General features: G+C 43.4%; 1 protein-coding gene across 9 annotated transcripts in view; it reads right to left on the reverse strand.

Moving 5' to 3' along the window:
* Positions 1 to 26,516, reverse strand: part of NCOA1 (nuclear receptor coactivator 1) — a 190,020-nt gene that overhangs the window by 115,517 nt on the left and 47,987 nt on the right. For all 9 annotated transcript variants that reach the window (XM_074895419.1, XM_074895426.1, XM_074895423.1 and 6 more), the window contains one exon: positions 21,522 to 21,690. The gene's annotated coding sequence lies outside the window, so the exon portion shown is untranslated. The remainder of the gene's footprint in view (positions 1 to 21,521; positions 21,691 to 26,516) is intronic.

Consider the following 26,516-nt stretch of genomic DNA (forward strand, 5'->3'; position numbering starts at 1 on the left):
TATTAACTCATGTACATAACTCATTATATATATATACACTCATATCTCAATAAACTCACCTACATATATATACAAACTCATCTATCAATAATATATAAACTTATGTACATAACTCCTATAAATATACAGACTCATGCATCAATAATATATAAACTCACATATGTAATTCATTGTTATATACAAAGTGTTATAGACAACATATACAATGTGTGCACAGAGTAGCACCATGAACATACACCTCTTCTTTAAAAATAATTTTTAAAAGCGGGAAAATGGAGGGAAAAAAACAACCAAGCCCTTGAGGCCACCCCTCTCATTTTTGGGGCAGAAACACCAGAAAGAAGCCCCTAGCTGAGCCTTTTTTATAGAGAAGATGGGAACAGCCACGCTCCCCTTCTCAGCAGGGTTCCCACCCTCATCCGTCCACATTTACAGGTCTCTATTTTTGGTGTACCTCACGTGCACCTTTTATCCGGTTTTTTCACCCATCCTCTATCCTTCCAATCCCCTCTGGTTTTTTTTAATGACCCATTTCCTTCACCTGCTTTCTCAAGTTAAAACCTGCAAGCTCCGTTTCATTTCAACGCATTTCCTTTATTTTACTTTCAATTTTACTTTGTTCTCTCTCTTTACTTCTCATCTTTTCCACTACGGTTTCCATTACCTTTTTAAAGCCTTCTGACATAGAAATATTTTATTTTGGGGAGTGCTGAGGAGGTCTCGCTTAACTTGACCCGGGTTCACTGAACAACCTCTGCATGGAACAGCTGTTCCCAGTTTGGGAGGGTTTGTGGCAAGATGATCATTGTAGGTCCCTTTCCAGCTGAAACTATTCCACTTTTTTTTAACCAGAAGCATTGTATTTCTGGGGTCTGCTTAGAATTTGGGGGTATAAAGGAAAAAAATTGGGTTTGTGGGGTGTCTGCTTAGGCTTTGGGGGGAAAAATGGGTGATTTTTCTGAAGAGTGGTGGGTTTGGTTTCTATTCTCACATTTTTCTTGTAGGGCTTGTTGCTTTTAAAGATATGAATCCTCTACAATGACTCTGGTTATGTTCCTCTCCGCAAACATAATACGCTGGAGTATCAAGTAGAGCACGTTGGGTTCTTTGAGAGTTAATATCAAGGTCTGACCACAGAATGGTGGTCCCTCCTTTGGAATGACCACGGTCTTACCCACTGTTGACCAACCATACACTTGGAGTTGGCCAATGGAAACATCAGGCACATCCAAAGGATGCGAATTCAACACACATCATTGGCATGAAGGGCAAAAACCACAGACAAGGCAGGCCAATGCCACCTTCTGGTCCTGATTCTGGTGACAAGTTATTACATCTTGCTAGGTATTTCTTGGGTTTATGATTATTGAGTTTTATTATGATTTAATAACACACATTCCTCCACTCTTCCAAACTGGATGTTTGCAGCATGAGGCCACTACAGGGGAGTTTGATGCTGGGAGGGGGCTGATGCTGCAAAATTAAAAGTTTCCTTACAAATTATCAAGTACATTTACCAATTTTCTTATTTTAAAGACACCAATGGATTTCAGCACCTAACCTGACACCACAACACGTCTTCTTTTTGAAGCACACCTAAACCCAATGAGATTCCGATCTCACCCATGAAGATGGATGGATGGATGGATGGATGGATGGATGGATGGATGGATGAAGATGGAAAAAAGTAGATGCTAAATTCCAGTATGCTCCTACACTTTTTGTGAGGGAGAAATACAGTGGTAGAGGCTACAGCTAATTTTAAGTTAACCTGGATATTTTTCCAGTTAGTAACTGTTATTTCCGAGCTTTGGTAAACATCTAAGTACATCTAAGAGGAACCAGAAAGGCATTCCTACCTTGGAGCTACCAAGGGTCCTGCTACACGGTAAATTAAAAATTATAGAAATTAAAGTTATTTATTAACTTTCATGGTGTTTTACCTTAGTATCTGTCAAATACTTTAAAATGCATTTTGTGCATTTGTTTTTACACAGAAATTAAATCCCTCACTGATCCAGTCAGTCAGTTCTCGGAGAGGCTTCGTGTTTCAAACAATAAACGGTCGTCTTCTAAAATCCTCGTTTTTCTCTAAATATAGACTTTGCAAGGTTCCCATTCTTACCTGTTTTCTTTGGTGTTTTTTATTTATTATACATCATATATTAAAATCCCAGCAATGCAAGTCAGATTTTGTTTCTTTTTCCAAAACTAGCTTAGCCAAAGCAACAGCCTTAACTATTTCTTGAGACTGCCAGATAAAGTCCACCAACCACACATAATTTTTACATCAACCACCAACAGATACCTTAATTTAGATTAATTTAGGTAAATTAGCAGCATAGCAAAAATTTAAAATATCAATAGCAGTTAAGAAGGAAAACACTACACCAAACCTGTTTGGAGGTAAGTGGGCACAGGTCTGTGCAAAAATGTAGTTATTAGATAAAAGTTTTATTCCTCAATCATAGCTGGAGAGCTGCACAAATCCCTCCTCCTCTTCTTAATCCGAGCGTGTTGTCAACACGGCAAAAGCAAGAGAAATCTGCAAAGCGTAATTACACCTTGGGACCATTAACATGACATTCTCTAATAAGTGCTCCCCCGAGCATCTGCTGATCTAATTTTCTAACTGGCGCTAGAAAATACAGCGTGTTTATCTGCACGGCCATGAACTCCTCAAGTCAGCACCCCGGCAGGGAGAGGGAAAGGGAGAGTGCCGCGAACAGGAGAGGAAGATGATCAAACTTTGTGGGTATCTGTCGCTAGGTGATGGTCTCTCAGCTATGTTGGTCATTTAGACATTGGCTGGTGAGCAGTGAAGCATTTTAAATCTGTAGTGGAGTAGATAAGAGTGCCTGTCATTGTAAGGGGTCCTGTGAAAAGGGGGGGGGGAAAAAAAAAAAGGAACATGGAAAAGGAAAAAAGAGGCGAAGGGGAATAAAGGGGGGAAGGGAGGGGAAGGGGGAAAAGAGGGGAGGGGGGAAAAGAGGGCAGAAAGTAAAAAGAGAAGAAAAAAAAAGAAAAACAGTAAGGGGAATGGGGGGGAAAGAATTAAAAGGAAAGATGAAAAAAGGAACAAAAGGGGGAGAAGAGGGGGAATGGGGAAAAAGGAGGGAAAACATGGGAAAGGGGGGGAAGAGGGAGAAGGAGAGGAAAAAAGGGGAAAGGGAAGGAGGGGGAAAGGGAGGAGCAAAAAAGGAAAAAACCTCTCCCTGATGGGAATTTCAGGAATGCCACTCTTCCACCACTCACTCAAAATGACATTTTCATGTAACTTGACAGTGGAAAACACTCTCTGACCCAACGGTCTGGGCAACCTTTACAACATGAAGCCTCCTCTGGTCGTGCCCATCTACTTAAGCCAGGGATGGAGCTACAGTTTGGGTTCATGATCACTTTTAATTCCCATTCTCTGGATTTCATCTTGGCACTGGGATTATACTACTGAACACACTTGCCGAAGAACTCTCCATCATGACTTGGACACTGTGTTCAACACACGCAGGCAGAAGGCACCATTCCCATGAACTAAGCCAACCCAACACCTTCAACATCTGAATAATTAACTAGTGGCTGTTAAGGCTAAAAGGCTGCATTAATTGACTTGAAGAGGGATGGGCTAAATCCTGAAGAAATTTCAGATGTGGCAGAGAGCAAAGCCTTAAAAAATCCCAGGACAAGTTCACCGTTTCTCAAAGCAGAGCAAAGCTTAGAAGTTACAGAAGCACCTCACTGCCTTCAAAACACAAATAGGAAGGCTGCCCATGTGACCTCTTAAAAAAGCACACCCAGTAAAACAATTAGAGTAAAAATAGTGTACTCCAACATGGCAAAAAATACATCTGATTTCTCACTGCCTTCTTGTGCCAAAACAGGACAAGATTTTGCCCAGAGTGTGTGTCATTAAACCTCCACGTGCCGAGTGACTGCTGCATGCCAGGAAGAAGACAGCTCAAAGATAACAGCCAGAGGAGAGCTGCATGTACCCCATTTACAACTCACACTATAAAATAAACAGCGTTTTATAGAAGTAGCTATTAAAAAAAAAAAAACAACTTTTTTGCCTCAGGCCTTGGAATATACAAAAAATTTCCCTTCCATGTTGTCAACTAAATATGGACTGTAACTTTGAGGAAGATCTTGCTGCAAAAAAAATCAACTAGGCAACATCCCATCCCAGCTGCATCACCTCTGGGTGCCTCTGACTCCCGTGAGTGGTGGGAGGAGGTGGGAACCACCATCAGGTGTAGGCATCAAAATCCAACACAGCAGTTTCCAGGGTTAAATGTCAAAGCCCCGACTGAAGCCCACGGGGGTTTCACCAGCCCCTTCTCCTGGTGCTGATGCTCAGAACTTCTGGAAATCCATCCATGTCTTCCATGGAGGAGAACTTGGTCCTACTCAGCCATAGTAACTGGTAAAAAAGTCCATTTGATAAGGAAAGGTCACTCATTGAGAAAAAAAAAAAAAAACGCACAAAGAGCATCTGGTAATGGAAATTGCTGTAGATCGCCGGGTGGAAATAAAGTTGGGTTCAATTGACTCGGGCTGTTTCCCTCTACTGCCATAAACCAAACTCTTCAGGGCATTATCAGGTTTATTCCACGCTCTAACAGACCACAATTCTTCCCGAGAGGTTCAGCAGCACCTTGGCAATAGAAGAGATTAAGCAGAACTGCACCCATTTTCTGTGCCAAATGCTCCCGCTCAGCAGGTAGGGAAAGAGACGGTGAATTTAGTGAAGTTCCTTCACTAAGCACCAAAAATCCCCTGGCATTCCCCTGGCTGTGGGAAACATCCTGGATCATGTTTTAAGCGACAAAAAAGGCTCAGCCTTGCAGGTACACTGACCATGTGTCCGAGGTTGAGGGGAGAGAAATCACCTGCACTAGGCAAGAGCAGTAAGAGGATTTCACGTGATGGGAGTAAGGCAGGCAAGAGATTTACGGTTTGTTTGTTTTTTATAATTCCATTTTAATACAGCCAGCTTGCTTTCTTTCTAAACAGAATACATACGCTCTCCCAGTCCCAAAATTGTGGTTTGGGAGGGGCTGTGTGCAGGAATCCTGTGTGTAGCCCAACTTCAGCATCTGCTTGGCTGCTCCCTTATAGTGGAGACCTGGGAAACCCACCTTGCTGCAGAACCAGAGCGAAATAACACAAACACTGACACATTTCAAATTAACTGATTTTTGAAGCCTGGTTTGGGAAGCCTGAGAAAGCAGCCGGCTCTCCTGGGAGGCTGCTCCAGGTCTGCACCAGCTGGATCCTGCGGGTCGGGGGTTTTAATGATGGGCAGTCGCCCGACAAGGACAAGGCACTTTTGTTTCAAGGGCTCGCTCTGCTGCTCTGCAGAGCATAACCCTCTTAAAGCAGGTATCATGGAGTAATGCTTAAACGAAGAGAATCAGCCAAGTCACTTCTAACCTGCTAAATTCACCTTCTCATCTCCCAGGATGTAGCTCCAAAAATGAGTTTATTGCCACACTTTGCATTTTCATAGACTTGGTGATGATATCAAAGCATTTTAGGAGTGTTCAACTTCACAGCACACCTATATGGTAGATATTACTTTCAGAAGGAGTCCAAAAAAATAATTTTGAAGAGAGACTATCTTGCCAACAGCTGACGAGAAATACAAAGAACCCAAACAATACTTTCCTAATCAACAACCAGCATTTTAAAAGCTGAATACAGTTTTCAGGTTAATGGCAGATAACCTGGCAGTCCTCAACCCATGCCCTTCCTTCTCCAACAGTAAAAAAGAACAAAGCAAATAAGAAATTACTGCAGGCTGGTGGTGTTTTTTGGTGTAAGGGGCTTTATTTCTTCCCCAAAAATTCCCCGAGCAGAGAAGACGACTCCTCCTTCCCAAGCTGTTCAATACAGAAATCTCAAACTCGAGAGTGCTGGTGACACCTCTGTGAAGATAAATCTTCCTAACAACCCAACCTTTGCAGATTCCAGAAGGGAACAGGAAGATAAATCCTTCTCCTGAGAAATGTGGAGGTTGCTCTGCCTGTGTTGGGGCTGTAGGGAGGACTCGGCTTCCCAGAACCTGGAATAGGTGCTAAAACACAACCTCAAAGGGCACATCTTGAGATAAGTTGATGGGACTGTTTTAAAGCACTCTGCAGACTGGAAAAAAGAAAAAAAAAAAAAGAAAAAAAAAAGACCATGACAGCCTGAACACCAAGCAAGGCAACTTCTGGCTCATGCCCGTTCACCATGAAACAAGAGGACAACTTACAATTGGGATGGAGAGACCAGAGAGGGGATATGGGAGAGGTAATAAAAGTTGAGGATGGTGGAAAGCAGCCTACCTCAATATACTGGCCTAGAGGAGTGTGAATGAAGCATAAATCCACTACTCTGATTCAAGTCAATCTCTGCTGTTCCGATCAAATATGGACTTTCAGAGCAGAAAACACAGGAAGAGAATTTAGGCTCCTTGCCCAAGATCAAGTATTGTCAGTGGTAAAGCACATTTCTGACCCGATATTACTGCAATCTAATCTCTAGATAACATCTGACTCCTCATACAACTGCACACAGCAATATCCTGCTTTTAAATGCCGATCTGCTAGGAACAAGAATCACCAACATACTCTCAAGCATCATATAAACACTCAAAGAATGAAAATGAATCACATCAGGAAGGAAAAACTTATCAGTTCAGTGTAGTATTAATTACTGTTTCTTGTGACCAAGAAGGAACTTCAGCAAGAAGCCAAAGTGCTCGGTTTGGCAGGAACATCACAGAGAAGCTCTATTATGTTGCCCTGGGGAGGAGCAGGCCAGGGTCACAGGCCCAACCGAGTAATTTCCAAGTACCACCTGCATCTCCTGAGCCCGAGACACAAAGATTCTCAGCTTCCCAACCTCCAAAGAGCTGCACAGGAAGCCGTTAATGCTCTGTACCTTCAAAAACAAATTCAAAGCATCCTTAGTCACCCATATGAGAAGCCAAGACTCCAACCTCAATTCTACCCTCAGAATCACAGAGTGGTTTGGGTTGGAAGGGACCTTAAAACCCATCCAGTCCAACTTCCTTGCCCCGGGCAGGGCCACCTTCCACCAGCCCAGGTTGCCCAAAGCCCCGTCCAACCTGGCCTTGAGCCCTTCCAGGGAGGGGGCAGCCACAGCTTCTCTGGGCAGCCTGTGCCAGGGCCTCACCCCCCTCACAGGGAACAATTTCTGCCTTAGATCTAATCTAAATCTCCCCTCTGTCAGTTTAAAACCGTTCCCCCTCATCCTATCCCTACCCCCCCAAGAAAGAGTCCATCCCCACCTTTCCTGTAGCTCCCTTTAAGTACTTGGAAGGCTGCTGCAAGCTCTCCCCAGATCCTTCTCTTCTCCAGGCTGAACAACCCCAACTCTCTCAACCTTTCCTCATAGCAGAGGTGCTCCAGTTCCCTGATCATTTTTGTGGCCCTAAAATGTGGCCCCTTCTACCCCCACAAGGACAAAAGCCTTTAGCACCATTTGCAATATGCTCTGGAACTCCACGATGAAGTGCAAGCTCAAGGCATGAACATGTCAGGTTATTAATCCATTGTTTAAATTAAGACCTGTCACTACTGACACTGTTTTACTACTCTACACAGAAAAACATGTAGGCAGAGCAAATATTACATCATCAAGCACAGCACGTGCAAGGAAGGGCTCCTCCTTTTCACCAAGCTCTCCCAGTGCCAGCGGGACTGGCTGGAGGTTACTTGAGGTAAATACACGGTGCCCTCACCAAGTTTTACTTCAGTTTTGTGCAGCGTAACTCACCGAGCTGATGAGACAGGGGATCCCAAAGATGGAAACCAACGGCCTCACTTAACTTCTTAATAAAGACGCTTCCTCGGATACGTGCTTTGTAAAAACTAAACAACTACCCCAAAAAAGAGAGATTGCTCAGTGTAACGACGGCTTTAATATTCAAGATTTTGTATTTACTGAAATTTCAAGCACAGCTACAGGAAATGTGTTTTATAAGGTTATATGAAGAGATGCCATTAGCATCCTGGGCGCAGAGCACTCCTGGTACCCAGCAGGATGCTCTGCTCATCCAGGCTGCCCAGGCTAACGCTGCCATTTGCTCCACATGGAAGTGCTGCACCCCAACTGTACTTATGGTACAGCAGACCGGCTTGGAAGAGACACTGTCCATCAGAAATCTAATTAAACCCCCAAATTTTAAATAGCTTCAGCGACAGAGGCAAACAGACCCCCTCAATTCATGACCAGTTTTTTCCAAACACTATTCTCTCCATGCAAATGTAGAAAAGGCTCGCATTTTCTTGACTGTTTATCCCCTCCTTGATTCATTCAGTGCACCACATTTCCATCTGGATAGATTTGCCAAGCAACGCATTTGAGGAACATAAGGATTTTACAGGTCTTCTGGGTTTTGTTTATTTTCCTTAGAGACCTGCCCCTAGTCTCAGCTCCAAACCCTGACCCAAAACCTGGTGTGCATCTAAACACCACTTTTCTGGTTTGGAAGGAAAAGCTTACACCATTTTGCAGCTGCATCCCACTCCCCGGGGAGGGAAAGCAGCCCAGCAAGGGTGCTGGGATAGCCTTTTAGCAGTACATTTATCCAACACACGTTTTTTTTAAATTTTTTTTTTTTCTCTTTTTGCTTTACCGCAGCAAAACTGATCTGCTTCTTCGTTATATAATTTCTACTTACATTCTCCTTTCAGCGTTCTCCTTGAAGCAGGCTGCAGAAAGCTCAGGAGCAGGAGCTCTGCAACAAAGGCATCTGCCATACGAAGCTTGCAAAAGTTCAGGAGCACCTGCTGGAAAATGCTCCCCCAAAATACATTAATTTGCAGAGAAAAATAAGACAGGGCTTCGTTTCATACCACTTTTCCTCTGCATCACCTCCAAGTTACATGGAAACACCACGAGCTGTTTTGTTTCATGCGCATGTGAAAGACAGATGTGATAAAAACGCCGCAGGCTGAAATGCAGAGTTCCCTCAGCTAAGCTAAAGCTAAGCTTAGCTAAAGCTAAATCAACAGTGTTTTGCACCCGCTTTGCCCAGTGCCTGGCAGCAGGACCAGACCCACATCCTCTGCGAGCACAAGTGCTGCAGACACAGATGCAACCTGCCTCCCCGGTTGCTAATCCTTGGGTTTGCAAAAAAACAATAAGCATTCATAAAAACAGCAGAATAAGGAGGCATTAAAAAAAAATAAATTAAAAAAAAAAATATTTGTAATTAAGTCCTAAGAATGAAGAATGGGATGGGGCAGCACCACAGACCGTACCCTTGCTTCAGGAAAATTATGCACTGGGGGTGTCTCCTGCCCAAAATACAGTGGGTGTGTATAAAAAAAAAAATTTAAAAAAAAAAAAAAAAATCAGTCGTGATCAAATATATTGCAGCGGGGAAGAAGGGCAAAATCACACCGCAGAAATGGGTGTAAATGTGCCTCAATCAAGGAAAAATAAATGTCTTTACAAAAAAGCATGAGCGCATGGAGGCAAATGCACAGAGGAAAGGGGAAAACCAGGAGAGGGGGTCAGGAGAGTCCAGCTCCCTCGTGGAGGGAACGTGAGGCCAAACTAATTAAAATGCACAGCCCTTGGAGAGTTTCAGGAGGAAAGTGCTGCAGAAATAAGTCCAAACCGATGCTATTAAATCACAGATATTAATAGCGAAAGAGATCCACATGTATCTGGTCTGTTAAAATGGAGGGCAAGAGATGCTCAAGCCGTTTCATGAAGCATTGCAGAGAAGCAACATTAAAATCCTTTACCGACGCTACTCAGCACTCCTTAAAACTGTTTCTACAATACAAAAATAGGCAAGTGCCTGAGAAAATACAGCAAAATGTCTGGGCTGCTCCACACAACGTTTCCGAAAAGTAGGACATCCTTTGAAAGACGCAGGATCCCACTGAGGTGACAAAGGGCTGCGAGCTATAAGTAACCCAGTGTCACTTTGGTTGAATTCTCCCCCAAAATTCTTCACTGCAAAATATGCTCCAGAGAAATAACTTTTTGCTTTGTCCAATGAATCAGGAATCATTGCTAACGAACTCAACAGTTCCCAAAAGTGCAAGACATGCAAGCAGAAAACTCAATCATCAGCTGGGAAATAAAGAGCAGGGGGGAAAACTACCTGGCTATGAATCCCTGAAATTTGGTAGAAGATAAGTCTTCCAGCACAGACTGGAAAAAATGAAGGCCAGTTTACGTAACAAAACTTGTGCACATAACAAACACATCCTCCGTGCAACTGTAAAGTCAGCATTGCAAAAACATTCCTGCAGCAATGTGCTGAAGCTGCCAGCAACATTTTGTTTGAAAAGGGCAGATGAAACTCAATGTAAGAAAAAAAAAAAAAAAGTAACTGGTATTTATTAAACCATTAAGAAAGAGGAAAAATTTGCCAGTTTACAGTCATCTGTAAATGTGCATGGGGCTAAATTTCAGGACTGCAAAACAGATGTGCGTGCAAATCCTGCAGCTGCACAAACAATACAGACAAATAAGCCGACTCCAGCACCTCAGTGTGAAGTTCACACTGGTGCAAGGATATGGCTTATTTTATACCCATGCCATCACACTACGATAGAAGTAACAGTTTTCTTTTTCCCCTCCGTAATTAAAGCTTGTGAAAACAAAGCGATGAAAAGACTCAGCTGTGGCACAGCACTCGCTGGCTGCTGCGGCGCAGGGCAGGCTGGAGCTGGAGATGCTGCCTTTAGAAGATGGCAGCTATGTGGCACCTGGGTAATCACAGCTGAATCACATTAATTGTATTAATATTAAAAATGTTTGGCCTTGGGGACTCTTCATAAGAAATAGAGGCTCTTCCTCCCCGCACTCTAGAGGATGGCGTTGAAGGCACCAGGGAAGGGATGTGACAGCAAAGGGCGATGCCACCCTGGGTGATGAAGCTGGAAGGTGACACTCATCCTCTGATGGAGAGTGTGGCAATATGGGCACGCACCTACAAAAAGATCTCTAATGTGTTTTATGAAGTCACGTACCGATTACAAACAGGAGGGAAATACCAAACTGGTTTTGAGAAATGCTGCACTGCCAGAACCAAATATCAAAGAGCAAACCCATCATTTAATTGACAAGTCTCACCCCCCTTACCCTCGTGACAATGCCATCAGTCCTTTCCTTCACTAAATTACTCTTAGAAACAACAAAGAATTAGATTAATATGTATACTTTTAATTTTTATTCTTCTCTTTAAAACCTTTCAAGTGAAAACATGTCAGGGGTGGACACCTCACCACACTGGAAAAGAAAGTTCACTGCAACCACCCGCACCACTCATGAGCAAGATAAATGGCTTTCACCAGGTCTCCTCTCGAGGAGGATGCCATTCTTACACAGTAGAGCAGACATTTAGTTAGCTGTCATGAAATATTTATTAGTCTGCTGATGAGTTAATTAAAAATTTTAATAAGATTTCAGTACTTACTGAAAATTATTTACCCCATGTACAACCACGGTGTTGACAATAGATGGGTAAGTGGTATGGGGAGTGATTTTATTTTTTTAATGACTTATCTACTTGTCTGCAAATGCTCTAATCATTGCTAACAGCTGTAAAATTTATCTGTCCTTCATATTTAACATGCAAAATAGTTGTCATTCAGCCATTATTACTCCATCATTTTCAAAGACCACTGCAGCATCCCAAGCCCAGACCTAGTGTACCACAGATGACTGATGAAGTATTTTGCTATCAACACTCACATTAATAATGGCAGGGTGGAAAAGGTCTGGAGTTTAACTGCAGACCCTCTCAGGAAACAACAAGCAAACAACATCTAATTGTAATGAAGTATTTTCATCTGCTGGTGAAATAAGGATGCGATGGGATTACCATTGTGTTGTGAAGCAATGCCATTCTTCATGGTATATTCATAAATAATACGCTTACACAAAGTGGAAAAGCTTCCTTCCCATTTTCACATCAGTCAGGAGACTGCTGTGCAGCTGTATTTTCCATCTAAAGATAGATGGAGTCCAGAGAAATACAGAGCAAAGGGAGCTCATTTGTGACATTATACTAGTATATTTAAGAAAAAAAACCACTCCAGCTGTATCTGTGTATCCTCACTCTGACATGTGCTTGGGACTCTAATTACTTACTTTCATGAATTAAAGACACAGGAGAGAGGGATTAAAGATGAGACTGCAGAATGCGAGGAGACAACAAATGTAAGAAATTTGGAGGAGTCTCCCATTCAAGCGAGATGAGAGTCAGCAACATTCGGCGGCTTCGCTTCCCTCTCTTCCGCAGGGATCAAAGCAGGGAGAAATATTAATGCTCTGAAGTTACAAAGATGTATGAAAACCCTAATGAGCATTTTACCCTGCAGATGCGTGAGCAGAGCTTCGCTCGGTGCTGTGCGAGGCAGAAGCTGCGACACAACCAACTTTCAATGTCCTCAAATTTCGAAAGAGCTTTAAATCGGCTGCCAGTGAGAAACACGCAGTAAGGCCAAACGCTCGCTTATGCTGCAGTGAAGAGGAAGGGATCCCTACGAGAAATTAGTGTCATTAACCTCAACTGCTGACCACTGACATGACCACTAGTAATATCCTGCTCTGCTCCCTAAGGGGCTTCTCCATGCCTTGACAACCGTCATTCATAGATTGGATTGTGTTTCCTATAAATTTTAGCAAGTTCCTATTTCTGTTGTCCATCAGTTGCCAAGAGCTGCACATCTGCTTTACAGACACCGTGTATTTAAATGCTAAATATTTTGTAGAATCGCAGGAAATTTCAGGTTGAGCCTTGGGGATGTCTCTGGTCTGACCTGCTCTGGGGTCTGTCCTCATGGAGAAGAAGATTTTCCTTGTATCCACCTGAACCACCCTTATTCCAGCTCCACTGAGCAGAATTCCCTTTCACAACTCTCATATTATAAACTGTCAGTAACACCACTGAGTTCTGTTTTAAAGTTTGTCGGGAAAGGGATGACCTTTCCTTGCACAAGAACACTCATTTCTTCTCTTGTTCTTTCATTTGGGTCATTTGGGGGGTTGAATTGCCCATTCAGATTCTAACTGTGTTTCTTTAGGAATGTTTGTTGAAGTTTTTTCCATTAAACGTTTAAGTATGCAGTTTTACTTACTTTCCATCTCTGAACTATTTACTATTATGGTTGCCATAAATTTAAGGCTCCTTAAATCAGAATTTTATTCCAATATCTTAATAAAAATTTTTTCCCTTCATTTGCTACACATTCAGAGATCCGCAGGAACTGCTCAGCGGTATAAATCCAATGCTAAAAGACATACCATCCATCTGATATTCTGTTACTTTGTTATTAAAATTTGCTAATTAGTTTGCCTTTCCCTCTTCACATTTGGGCTTAAGACAGTAGAGAATTTCCCTACAGATAAAATTGGTCCCTTCTTAACAACCCATTCACGCTTCTAAAAGGAATATGCTTTCTCCCAGGTGACATTTTGATATGAACTGTAACAAGCAACGGGGCAATTTTCCTTTGATTTTGAATTTCATTTTAACTTCGCCAAATATATTTTAATATACATTCCGCAGTTCATCTGTAGCTGGGATTTGTGACAGCTCCATTAAACAAATGTATGCCTTTCATTGTATAAAGAAACTCCAGGATAACAAGGTAGAGGAAGCAGGGCTGGGGAGGGAAGGCACATTAAAGCTAAGGCTTTATTAACCTCATAAGGCTTCTCTGAAATCTGCAAGGGGAGTCTGAGGTCTTTACAAAAATAAAAGAAACTATGGAAAATATGCTATGGCACATGGAAAATAAGGAGGTGATTGGTGATGGCTAACATGGCTTAGATTTAGATGAGATCTAAGGCAGAAATTGTTCCTTGTGAGGGGGTGAGGCCCTGGCACAGGTTGCCCAGAGAAGCTGTGGCTGCCCCCTCCCTGGAAGGGCTCAAGGCCAGGTTGGACGGGGCTTTGGGCAACCTGGGCTGGTGGAAGGTGGCCCTGCCCGGGGCAGGGGGAAGGAACTAGATGACTTTTAATGTCCCTTGCAACTCAAACTGTTCTGTGATTCCATGAAAAAAGCATCTGTGAGGAGTTTGCTATGTATTCCTACATATTTTTTGCTATATATTCCTACTGCTTCATCCTCTTTCCAACAGCTAGTGCTGCCCTAATCTCTAACATGCAACCCCAAAACATAATTAAATTCAAGGAGAGCAAGCAATGTAAATATGTGGGGAAAAAACAGAAGATTTTATGGAAAAACATCACTTACCCCTCCAACCAAGATGCAAAAGTTCCCTGTATATTAGCTACCCTAAAGCCACAGACCCAGGCAGAGCACCTCTGCAGCCTCTCCATCCCACACCAGCGGGGAATTGGATGATGCAGACAATTTCTCTGCAGACAGAAATCACCCCAAATTGATAATTCTTACCAGCAACATCCTCTGAAGTTTTAAGCATCATTTGAGGTGCTTTGAGATGTCAGCATGTCAGGGAAGACGAGGAAAGGATGTCACAGAGGAATGCTGATCAAGGATGAGCAAAATTAGATCTGTATCCCAAATCACCAGGGTTTCCTGGGTGTTGAGCTCCTAAAACTTGTTTGTAATGAAAATTATTTACCAGTATTTCTGGTTTTTGGAAAGTGTGTGGATGATGCTTCTGTCTCCAGCTCACAAGACTGACTCAACAGTAAATAATAATTTAAACCAGCATTCAGGCAAAACTGCCAGGAAATACTTTAAATTTCAGTCCTTTCCTGGTGGCAGCAGGCATGTGCACGTGTGTTTTATGGTGTACACCTTCATCTTCAAACCACAGGAACTAGGTATCGATAGTTTTCTTTCTGAGAAGCAAACAGAGACACATACTTAGCAAAACCTCCCTGGCACCAGTGAAAGGTATTCACCAACAACTCAGAACAGAAGTAAAAAAAAAAAAAAAAAAAAATCAGCAGAAAAATTCTTCTCACTTTTTGTCAGCCAAGCGGTAGCTTTGGGGTTTTGTGTTTATCTCTTGAAAGTTTACCAGAACCAGATCTTACTACTCTCCTGAGTTAACAAGTAGTTGCACAACTCCCATCAGCTCAAAAAAATGTTTTTTAGTGATAACTGAAAGATAAAAAAGACTTCTCTAACTAAAAGCACAAATAGTCCTTACTATGGGTTTAACCCATCTAAAATTTTTCTCTTTCAAAGACAAGATCAAAAGTAGGGAAACAAACAAAAAGGCAGTTCTAAGCAGGTTTATTTGTTATTTTTAGAAGATAAAAGGACCTCCTTTTCAGATATTATGCTGTGCCCCGTTTCCCCCAGAAGCTGCTGTGAAGAGCAAGTCTGCCCAAGGCGACGAGGGGGGGTGATGACCGCGAGCAGAACGTGCCTCTTGCAGGGTTGAACTCATTCACTGTCCCCAGCTCTGATCCCAGTTGGCTTCACCCCATGCAAGAGACTTCAGACAGAAGATAAAACCTCATGGAAGGAGAAAGAAACCCTTCCAGGATGGATAGCTATCACCTCACGAACGCAGCCAGGGGGGTGATGCCCATGAAGATGTGTCACTATCCAGGAGGATGAATGCTCACCCACATTTTTATGATTTTATGCTAATTTTTTCCTTAAGCACTTCCACACTGACTGAACAGAACTGCGCTTTGTATGAAGGGCTCTGTGCCCAAATGGAGATCAGTCATCAGTGGTGTCCCTCAGGGGTCCATACTGGGACTGGCACTGTACAGTATCTTCAGCAATGACCTAGATGGTGGGATTGAGTGTGCCCTCAGCAAGTTTGCAGATGACATCAAGCTGAGTGGTGCAGCTGATTCACCTGAAGCGTGAGATGCCATCCGGCGGGACCCTGAGCTCAACAAGTGGCCACATGTGAATCCCATAAAGTTCAACATGCCAAGTGCAAAGTCTTGCACATGGGTTGGGGCAATCCCCACTACCAATACAGATGGGGGTGGATGGGGGGGGTGAATGGGTGGATGGAGGGATGGACGGATGAAGGGATGGACAGATGGATGGCAGCCCTGCAGAGAAGGATTTGGGGACACTGGTAGATGAGAAATGGGACATGACCCAGCAATGTGTGCTTGCAGCCCAGAAATCCAACTATATCCTGGACTACATCAGAAGAAGTGTGGCCAACAGGTTGAGGGAGGGGATTGTCCCCCTCTGCTCCACTCTGTGAGACCCCCCTGCAGAGCTGGGTCCAGCTCTGGGGCACCAACAGCAGAAGGACACGGACCTGCTCCAGCGGGGCCAGAGGAGGCCACGGAGATGCTGGGGGGGCTGAAGCCCCCCTGTGAGGACAGGCTGGGAGAGTTGGGGGGTTCAGCTGGAGAAGAGAAGGATCCAGGGAGACCTTATTGTGGCCTTTGGATATATAAAGGGGGTTATAGGAAAGATGGATAAAGATTTTTATTTTACCAAGGCCTGTAGTCACAGGACAAGGGGCAATGGTTTTAAAGTGACAGAGGTTAGATTTAGAGTAGATCTAAGGAAGAAATTCTTCCCTGTGAGGAGACCCTGGCACAGGTTGCCCAGAGAAGCTGTGGCTGCCCCCTCCCTGGAAGGGTTCAAGGTCAGGTTGGAGGGGGCTTTGAGTGACATGATCTAGTGAAAGATGTCCTTGCCTACATCAGGGGAGTTGGATTAGATTATCTGTAAAGGTCCCTTCCAACCCAAACCATTGTGTGTTTCGGTGACTCTAATCCTGCCAACCTCTGGATCACCTGCTGTGGACAAAAAAAAAAAAAAAAAGGTAGAATTTCTCATACTTCTCTGGCTTACAGAGGCAGCAACCACAGGTGTGTCTTGCAGGGAGAATCAGCAATCACTAGTGTCTCACCTCCAGAGAGCTGACAGCCAACAGGAAGCCCGACACCAAAGAGGTGCCCTTGAGAAGGTCAGAGCAGTAGCTAACACAAACTGACAAAGAAGCATTAAAATAGATAAAACAGTGGAAGAAAGTAAATAGGTACCGATTTATAACCTTACATCCACAGGAAGGGCTTGTACAGCAAATATTACATTAGGCAAACCAAATCGTTAAGTCCCAAAAACTGACAGACTCACTTGAGTGTGGTTTTCAATTAAACGATACATCATCTTTGTGGCCCAGGAAGTAGAAATTCCTCGAGGGCAGCAGAGAACCCAGCAGACTAAAAAACCATTAACACATCCAGCGTCATTTACTGTCCTGCTGGATGCTGACTACAATCCTGCTCGGCCAAGACAGAAACGTGTTTCCACCTTGTCTCTGTGGCACAACAGGAGGCACCTACACGGTGGGGCTGGAGACAACAACGAATGAAGCTTCTGTTGTTCAACAAAGCACCGCAGGGGTGAAGGAAGGGGTTACAACCTGCATGCACGCTGCACACTAAAGGTGATGATAAACAGATCAGGGCAGAAGTGGCTGCAGCAGATTAAGCTGTTCCCGGTCCCAGGTTGGCTGTGAAGAGGATCCCATGCTGAAGAGTTCACATGAGCATTTCTCACTTGCTTCAGCACAAGAAGCTCGTGTTGAACAGCCACTGGAGAGGGCTCAGCCCAGCCTGGAGCAGCTGAGAAGTGTGCACAAGAACCATGCTGTTGGATGAACTCATGGAAGCCACCAGCTCTGCCATGTAGGTAGTGACCGACAGAGACAATGATATCTCAGATCTCGGCAGGGTTTCTGCAGCTGCTGTCTGGTCACGGTCAAAGAATTAGGCTGGATTTGGGTAAAAATGTGAAAGCCTAAGAAAAAGCTGCATTTGCTTAAAATCTCTAGTAGTAAGGCAAATGGATGAAGTGTTTCTTTCCAAAAGATAAGCAAAACCGTAATCTGGATATTAAAACAAAGCAGTCAAAATAGATCTAATCAAAGCTGCTGGGAAGCAAAGTTTAACATAAAATGATCAAATCCTTACTTAGACATTTTAATTCTTTGAAGGAGCTAAGCACCAGAAGTTCTACTTAATGGAAGGGGTGTGTGTCTCGTACTTTCTGTATAAACAAAACACCAAATCTGACTGGCCAGCTAGAGGATTTACATGTGAAAACCAGAACATCTAATGGTATTTTTAGAAAAAAGGAACAGAAAGAGTTCTCAGATGTGAAACTACAACCAGCACTGTATCAAAACAGTTCTTCCTTAATTTCGCACTAGCAGACATCTGAAATCCCATCAACTGTTTTCTTCTCAGCACATGCTTGAAACTTTTGTCTTCAGCACGGTGCAGGTGCCGCTAATATAAACATTTAACAGAAAGAGGTATTTCAACATTATGTAAACAAGGACTGAAGCAGAATCAAATGAGCAAATCAAAAGAAAACAGGGGGGGAGATTCAGTTAAGTCTCAAACACCTTGAACAGGGTGAATGCTTTTAATATAAACTTTCTTGCTAGTGCCAGCTGGCTAAAACACCTTCATGACAAATATGAATGAGGGCCTCCACATGCTTATTCTAACTTTTCTTCTAAAATAAACAAAGCCAGCACCAAAAAACCAAAAAGACTCAACTCTTCAGCATTTGTATTTGGCAACCTAAAGAAAGAAACACCTCTCCTGTTATTGTGGCTGCAGGTTGGCCAACAGAAGTACAAGAAGTCTGATTTGAAGATGTGATATTGTTGATGGGTGTCCTCTGCAAATGGCAGAAGCTTCAGACCTCTCCCTGCACCTGGTCTACAGTGGTTGTCCTGTCTGTTCTCTACCAGGCAACCTAGAGAGCCTTTTCCAGTGGGCATGGCGGGGATTTCTGGTTGGTTTGATTATGCTCTCTGCTTTTTAAAAGCAAAGCTTCAGGAGTGCCCCAATGGCTTTAATTCACACATGGCGAGACAAGTCTGGGATTTCTTCTTCCCAAGTCTCCGAAAGTGCTGCGTGTATCTTTGTCTTGATCAGCAGGACTCCATTTCAAACACATGGCTGAAACAACATCCCTCTCAAAAACTAACAAAAGAGGTAGAAGAACAGTTGATTTAGAAGTATGATGACTGCCAAGCCCGTCATCTGTGTCCTTCCTACCCCACCAGCAGCCCCCGGGAAAAGGGAACGGCAAGGCAGAGGTTACGACTTCAAGGAAACTCACCTACGGTAAATATCTCTCACGAGATACCATTTATAAAGTGTTGCAACACTTGAAAACGCTGTTAACAGCAGGAAATCTATTTAAAGTGGAAGGAATATGATCATTAAGGAATAAAGAGGGAGTTTCAGCTCAGCAAAGACCTAGGGCTAGGGTGGGGGAGGGAGCGTCTCGGCGATTGCATTTCCATTTTTTCATCTCAAAGCCCCATCACAGGATAAAGGGGATGGGAACTCAATCACAGCAACCAGATTTCATGCCAAGCCAAAAAGTCCATTTGCTAGAGGAAAGAATGAAATTTAATAAGACAGGTGGGGGGAAACAAAAAAATAAGGAAAGGCTGGGAGGTGCCAGGTGGGATGAAGGCAGGGCTCCCCCTACGCAACTGCAGGGGCTAGCCCGTCAGCCCCCTAAATTAGGGGAAATCCAGAGCAGCCGAGGAGGCACCTCACCCTTAAAATTAATCTAGAACTCACTCTTCCTCCTCGCAACGCTAGCCAGTTTCATAGGTAAGAATGTAATCCTTTACTTGCCTGGGCTGCATCCACCAAGCTGCCTGATGGCTCAGATAAAGCCTGGCCACTGCTGGGCACGTGATTTGTACTGATTGCTTTGGAGAGGGAGGAAGAAAAGCAGAAAATAAAGAAGAAAAGCTGTGTACAGCCCAGCGTGCGGCATGCTCCAGCCCAGGACCCTCGATTTGCAAGCTTCCAGCCTGGGCAAGTATTAATCAGCATCTGGAAAGCAGGTCAGCAGTGGGGAGAACCCACCACCACCCCGCGAGGTCAACTCTTCAAAAGCTGAATCTGGTCAGGTACCAGAGAGGAAATTAAAGATGTCTTAAGAGTTACAGGAGCTAAGATTTTTGTTTGTATGTGATACGGCTTACTCGCTTCCAATCAAAAAATATTCTGTGATCAAAAAACAGCTGTTATGTCCATAGACAAAGGTGATCTTTTTGCAGTGAAAAATCCTTAATTCAGCTGAGCATTTATTGGGCAAAGCACAGTTTAATAATTAACTCTGAGCAGCACTTCAGCACTGGTTTAAGGCTCTGCTGGTTTCTTACCACTCACGGGCAGCACCCCAGCTCTCTCCATCCAGGCAACTCCAAGCCAACAGTCAGGACAGCACACAACAATACAGAAGTGATATTCTTTCCAAATTTTACAACCATGCCCAATTACTGCTGTCATTTGCACTACAAATGGAAGACACCAAGGCAGAGAGCAAAGAGCTTTGCCCAAAACCACAGGGCAAACACTAGGCAGCCAGATAGATGAAGGCGAGGGGGGATGGCACCCCAGCTACCACCACCCCATCCCTGCTGTAGTGATCATCCCACCACCGTTTAGGGAAGGGGCCAACTCAAGGACAGAAACCGGGGGTCCAAAGCAGCCTATAGAGGACATACACCACCAGTATCTTACTGGGACCAGTATTTACACCACACCAAAGAGGAGAATAGGAGCAAGCCATGCTCAATGCAGAAGGAAATATCCCATTTTTCCATTGCACTCCAGCCAAAACCAGCTCCAATGCAAAAGTTTCTTGCAACATCAGCTATCTCAGGGAACTGTGATACAAGCAATATACAATTCCATCAGACAAAAACAGCTGTATATGTAATTTTTGCTTTATGGCATGTCAGCTAGAAGCTAGTTTTCCAGGGGAATTAGCAGAGGTGTAGAGGCCCTCCCCTCTGCTGGGTACTCATGGTCCACAGCAGCAAGCGCTCCCAGGCTTGATGGCAGGCAAATCCCACAGCCATACAGCAGCTGCAGCCAACACATCATCCAACTGCTACTTGTTTTACGATTCTGTTCATTTCTAAATATATTCTACTGTCTGTCCAAGTTACCACTCCATTACAACAATTTTCCTTTAAGATATTGCCGGCTGTGGGCAAACCACAGAAGTGTTCAAGTCGTTACATGCATCAGCTAGTAAGAGCTACAAGGATGCTGAGTACACACTTCTTGCTCTGGAAGTTGTAGTAGCCCTCGTCATAAAACATTTTGATTTCCCAAGTTTGTGACTTTTAAAATTCTCTGGTTATGGACTCAATTCACCTGATCGACACCGTGAGCCAGCCTACAGCATAACACTGACTTCCCAAAACCACATATTGTTCTTTAGCACAAATCCTTCGCATACCATTCTGCCACCGCAGCAATTAGCTATTCAATTTTGCAAAACATATTGAGAAAGCACAGTTGATTCAGGCAATAATTTCATCTTTATGAGCTTTTAAAACAACTCTCGTAGCTACGAATGCAATGCAGGCTGACTGCACATCTCATGTACGGAAAACAACCCAAAGGATGCCAAGGACACAGAAAAACAGTGACTTTTGCTTTCAGCAGTCTCGGTAATTAATTCCGCATGAAGAGGTGCTCCAGCAAAAACCACCTCCATGACAGGTTTAAACATTTGCTGCCAGAGGAAAGAAGAAAGAGAGACCTGCAACCTTACCTCTACCTTCCCGAGGTGAAAGATGGTTCATGGGAAAAACTGGACTCTTCAGTTAATTAAACAGCAAAACAACAGGATCCTAGAGCCTCAGCAAACACAGGCATCGACCTTCCATGGGCAGTCTTCACATGAACTCTTCTGACAGGGCACCAGCATCAATTACTGAGTCCTGCAGAGAAAAAGACAGTTTGTTTGCATTATCTTTCGTTTATCTTTCTGAATTATTATTCACACGATGCAGTTTTCAGTGTTTTAAGTAGAAAAACAGCAAAGTTGAGGTCAACTCTTAATGCACAGCAGCATCATTAATAGCTTGCTGACCTTCTTAATACTATTAATTGCGAGGTATCTTTTTCATTTCATTGGAAAAGAACTCATCAAGGTTCCTCAAGCTTTAAGCTACTTGGGGAAATAAAGGAAATGAAAGCTTAATACTTCAACCGGTATCTTGTTTTAAATTCTCCCCTCCCTCTCTGCCGATACCACTCCTAAGAAATAAAGATTACCCTCCAGAAAAACACAGCACAGATCTAGCAGCAAATCTGCCATCGTGAGACAGCATCTACACAACACGGGAGATAAAAACTAGCACCAGAAAATTACAGTTGGTGTTTACAGCCAACAGGCTGCAGACCACCACCGAACTCATAAAACTCAAAGATAATGAGATCTTTCCCTGCCTCACAAAGGCACGGATTGTAAATTGCTGTTGTTACTAAGCATTAAGCTAGAACCGGATCAAGGGGATTTCTCCTGTTTCTCCTCTTCTGTATCACCCTCAATAAACCAGGTAGCCTCTGAACCTAAAACAAGTGTAATTATTTCACTCCAGAAGCACGTACGTTACCCGAAGTATGTCTGTTTTCTCCAGCTATCCCCTCTCCTGTAAGTCACACCGGTCTCAATCTTGTTCCTCTCAAGCTGAATGTTATACGTCAACTAACCTGCGGCTTGCAAAGGCCTTGCTTGCTTGAAAAATTTAAGTTAATAAAACTGGGCTCTTCATATTGTGATGCACTGCCTGAATTCTAATGAAAAACCAAGTAATTTAAGAAAAAAAAAAAAAAATCCATCACAGAAACACTGAGATCAGCTTCATAACCTTCCTTCCAAGCCACTCCACACGCTGCAGTTTCTGTAGTCAAGCTTGCTACCTACCCCGGCAAATGCTCCCAGACTGAAGTCCCAATATTGCTTTTGAACTTTTATTTGTAGGATGCAATTCTTCTTAATCAATCTCAGACACTTAAGAGCTGGTTGGAAACCAGAGCTGGTAATTCCAGGGTCCCTCTGAAGTCAATGAACAGATCCAGGAGTCTCCCCTTGGAGATTCTGGATGGAGATGGGCTGCCAGGGACCAGCAGACAACTGCCTCAAAGGTTGGCTGCTGCTTCAGCAGATCAGGTCTGGCCCCCAAGGATCCACCAGGTTACAAGTCCACATTAAATTACTTCCAGCACGTGTCTATTTTCTTTCTCTCTTTCTCTCTCTTTCTCACAGCATTACTAGGATTAGTGGGTTGAATTTATACCTCTGAATCTGAACATCTAAAGTTTGACATGGGGGATACCATTGTTAGTTCAAAGCTGCTTGTCCCCATCACCACTCCTGCTGTTACAAAAGAAATTACATGGACATGGTCATTAGAATACTGTCTTAATCACACACCCATCATTAGCAACACAAGATTTTGGTAAGTCGCTTATTACAATTTATTCATGAAAAAAGCAAGTAGGCAAAAGGAGGCAGGAAAACTCACATGGCAGCACTGTCTCCAAGGCAGTGACAAAGAACAATTCCAGAAGCTTACGGATCCGCATCCGAACAGAGAGGTGTGACAAGAGCACATCCCTGATGGGAGATGGGATGCCTGCCTTGTTAAGCACCCGTTTTCATACACACGTGCACATAAATGAAGACATAAGATGCACAACACGCTGTATCACTCAGGCTTCCAGTCTGAAAGTTTCTCTTTACCAGTAGGAGATGGTCTTTGAATTTCTAAATAATATATATGTCCCAGCTGCTTTCACTACCCCTACAATAAATAGGCCAAATGATGCTAAGGAAGGAGTGTTAAAAACAGAAAAAAATAAATAATAACAGAAACTTTAAGAATATGTTTCCAGATTCCCAGGGCAAGGTATGTGTCTTGGGTGTGTGTGTGTGTGTGTGTGTTAAGCTCCCAAAACTAAAAAGGGAAGACGTTTCTATTTAAAACAAATAAAATAATTCTTCTTGACCTGGCTCTCATGAAAAGGAAAGCAACAATCAGGATAAAAAATGTATATAACAAAGAGAAGAAAAGCTAAACTGTTGGAATCTTAAAATACATCAGACATTTAGTGATACGAAAACACAAGAGAAGCAAAACGCAGTGAGAGGAACCACAATACTCACAGGTTATAAAAATTACCTGGGAACAGTTAATTCCAGCAATGGCCAAGGACCATTACTGCACAGAAACAGAACAACCACCAGCAATATTATAGGAACAGCAGAAGAATGCAGCAAATATTTCTGTTCATTAATTAAGAAAGAAACCAGATGGTATAATCATGCCACAGGAAACATTTTCTATTCCAAACAGCAATGCAGGCAGATGTGAAACAACAGCCAACGGAGCCAGTCGTTTAGAAGTCAGGAGATCTTCAACAGCATCCCAGGGACTCTACAAGAGCTGGACAAGAAAACCTCTGGATCGTTTTTTGTAGCTTCCTGCAAGGGTTAACCTGGGAGGTTTGAGAGCACTGAAGGACACGCTGTTGCGTCAATATTTTAAACACATGAGCAGAACGACCAGGCTAATAACAAGCTATCAGTCCAGCTTACAACCCAGAAGGAAAAGGAAAATGCTGGTATAAAAATCTAATTAGGAGTTATAGGAAGTAAATAACTGATGTCTATCGACACACAGGTCTTAAATCAATTGTATGGGTTTTTATTAAGACTACAAGATTGGCTTCAAACTGCAACAGCTCTGATGCAACATACTTAGGGCTCAGTAAATCATTTAACTTTGTAAAGTATGATTTCTCAAGTAACAGGAATTACGTTACATAACATGGAATATATTAAATAGATTAATAATTGGCCAAGCAACAAGTCAGAAAATATAACTAGATCATCGTTCATCACGTGTTCGCACTGAAATCCCAGAAGGAGCGGTTCTTGCGCCCTACATTACTCATCCTCCTGCAAGCCATGAGCAAAAGCCACTGCGACTCAGGCTCACGCCGACTCTGAAAGCTGCAGATAGTGAAGGACATGAGATACAGATCTTTTACCAACGTGATTACAAGCAAAGACCTTGCTCATCTTCAATCACCAAACACAAACTTGGAGCAGAGACCCTTCCCAATCCAGACAAGAGGTAACAGAGGAGGGACACACCAGCAGCCTACGAAGGCAGCAGCAGTTTGTTCACAGTGTAAGAACAAGGGGGCAATAAATGAAAAGTAGCAGGTGGCAAGTCCAAAACCAAATCAGAGACAGCAGTTTCTTCACACACGACCCAGCTAAGTGGTTTAGCTCCTTGCCACAGAATGTTGTGAATGCTAAACGTCTGCGTGAGCTCAAGGAAAGACTGGCCGTGTCACAGAGCGGACACCCGTAGTGGGTACTAATAAGATAGACACCATCTCTGGCTGGGAAAGTCCTGGAGGTGTTGAACAATCAGAGGCTGGAGAGTTGAGAGTGTCACAAGAGGGTCTGCCCAGTTCTCACACCCTTCTGCAGGCTCCACTTTTAGTATCAGGGTGCAGATCCATCAATGCTATTCTTAATTCTCACCCATGAGTAGAGGAAAAAGTACTTTGGAAAAGATCTCAGTGATGGTGGACCTCCAATCGCATGTGGCTCCCCGGTGCAGCAGCACTGCATCATCCACGTGCATGAAAAACTCCTAAGGTGGGAGCTCAACCCCCTACTTCAAATGCAACTGAACTCGGGGAGGTCCTACAGCCTCTTACGCAGGTGACCACCTCGGAAGATACTCTCCTTTCCCAGAGATGGTGAAACCATGGCTTTGGAACCACAGGCAGCCCCAGAGTCACTCCCAGACTGCAGCACAGTTGCACAAGAAGTAGCGGGGTGATGCCACCCCAGGCTCATCGGATGATCGGAGCCCACCTCAGCAGAAGAAAGCAGGTCAGAGAGGCAGACAGAAACACACGCCTTATTTAGAAAGCACCAAAGATCTTCCAGACATAATTCCCTGGCAGAACCGCTCCGTCCCCTTGAGCTCTTCCACGTCCCATGCGCTTTCTTGTCTTCAACTGCATGAAGATTTTGCTAAGCCTTCCCAGGTCGTTACTACACAACCTGTCTGCAGACCACTACCTGTAGTCTATAAATCATAGCAAGAAGCTAAAAGAGCTGGATCTTAGCTTTTCTTTCCAAAATATACCTTGAAGCAATAATAAAAGACACTTTCCAAGTGCTATTATGCACAAGCTTTCAGTTTAAGATATAAAGAGATTTGGAGGACAGATAAAAGAAATAAGTATCCATAGATTATCTACATCAACAGCACAGGATATTTTTTTCCCTTTCATCAGAAAGCCTTTTAATTAGTAGAAATATGCGCTTAGAAATTTCCAACATTAAAAACCCCAAGGTCTTTCAATAAAGCTCACACTGACTGATGACCTTTGCTCTTTTGTTTTCTTCCCAAAATCTGCATTCAGCATTTCTTGCTCAAACTATTGACAAATTTCACTGAAGGGTTTGAAGTGATTTGCTTTAGGTGTATCTGTGGTTTTTCCTCCAACAAAGCATCAAAGTTAGGTTGTTCCTTGCAACCCAGCAAAGCACAAAGAAGAAACATCCCATACGAGTCGATGGATTGGACCCTGGTTTTTAAACCGTCGAAGCTGAGGGCAAGAAGTGGGTTAGCCAGGATCTTGTTAAGCATATCCTCTGAAGCTGCTCTGAGCCAGGTTCAGACCAGATGACCTCCTGACACCCCCTGCGCCTAAACTATCCCGCATTACT

Source organism: Athene noctua, chromosome 1, assembly GCF_965140245.1.
Source record: "Athene noctua chromosome 1, bAthNoc1.hap1.1, whole genome shotgun sequence".
Taxonomy (NCBI): Eukaryota; Metazoa; Chordata; class Aves; order Strigiformes; family Strigidae; genus Athene; species Athene noctua.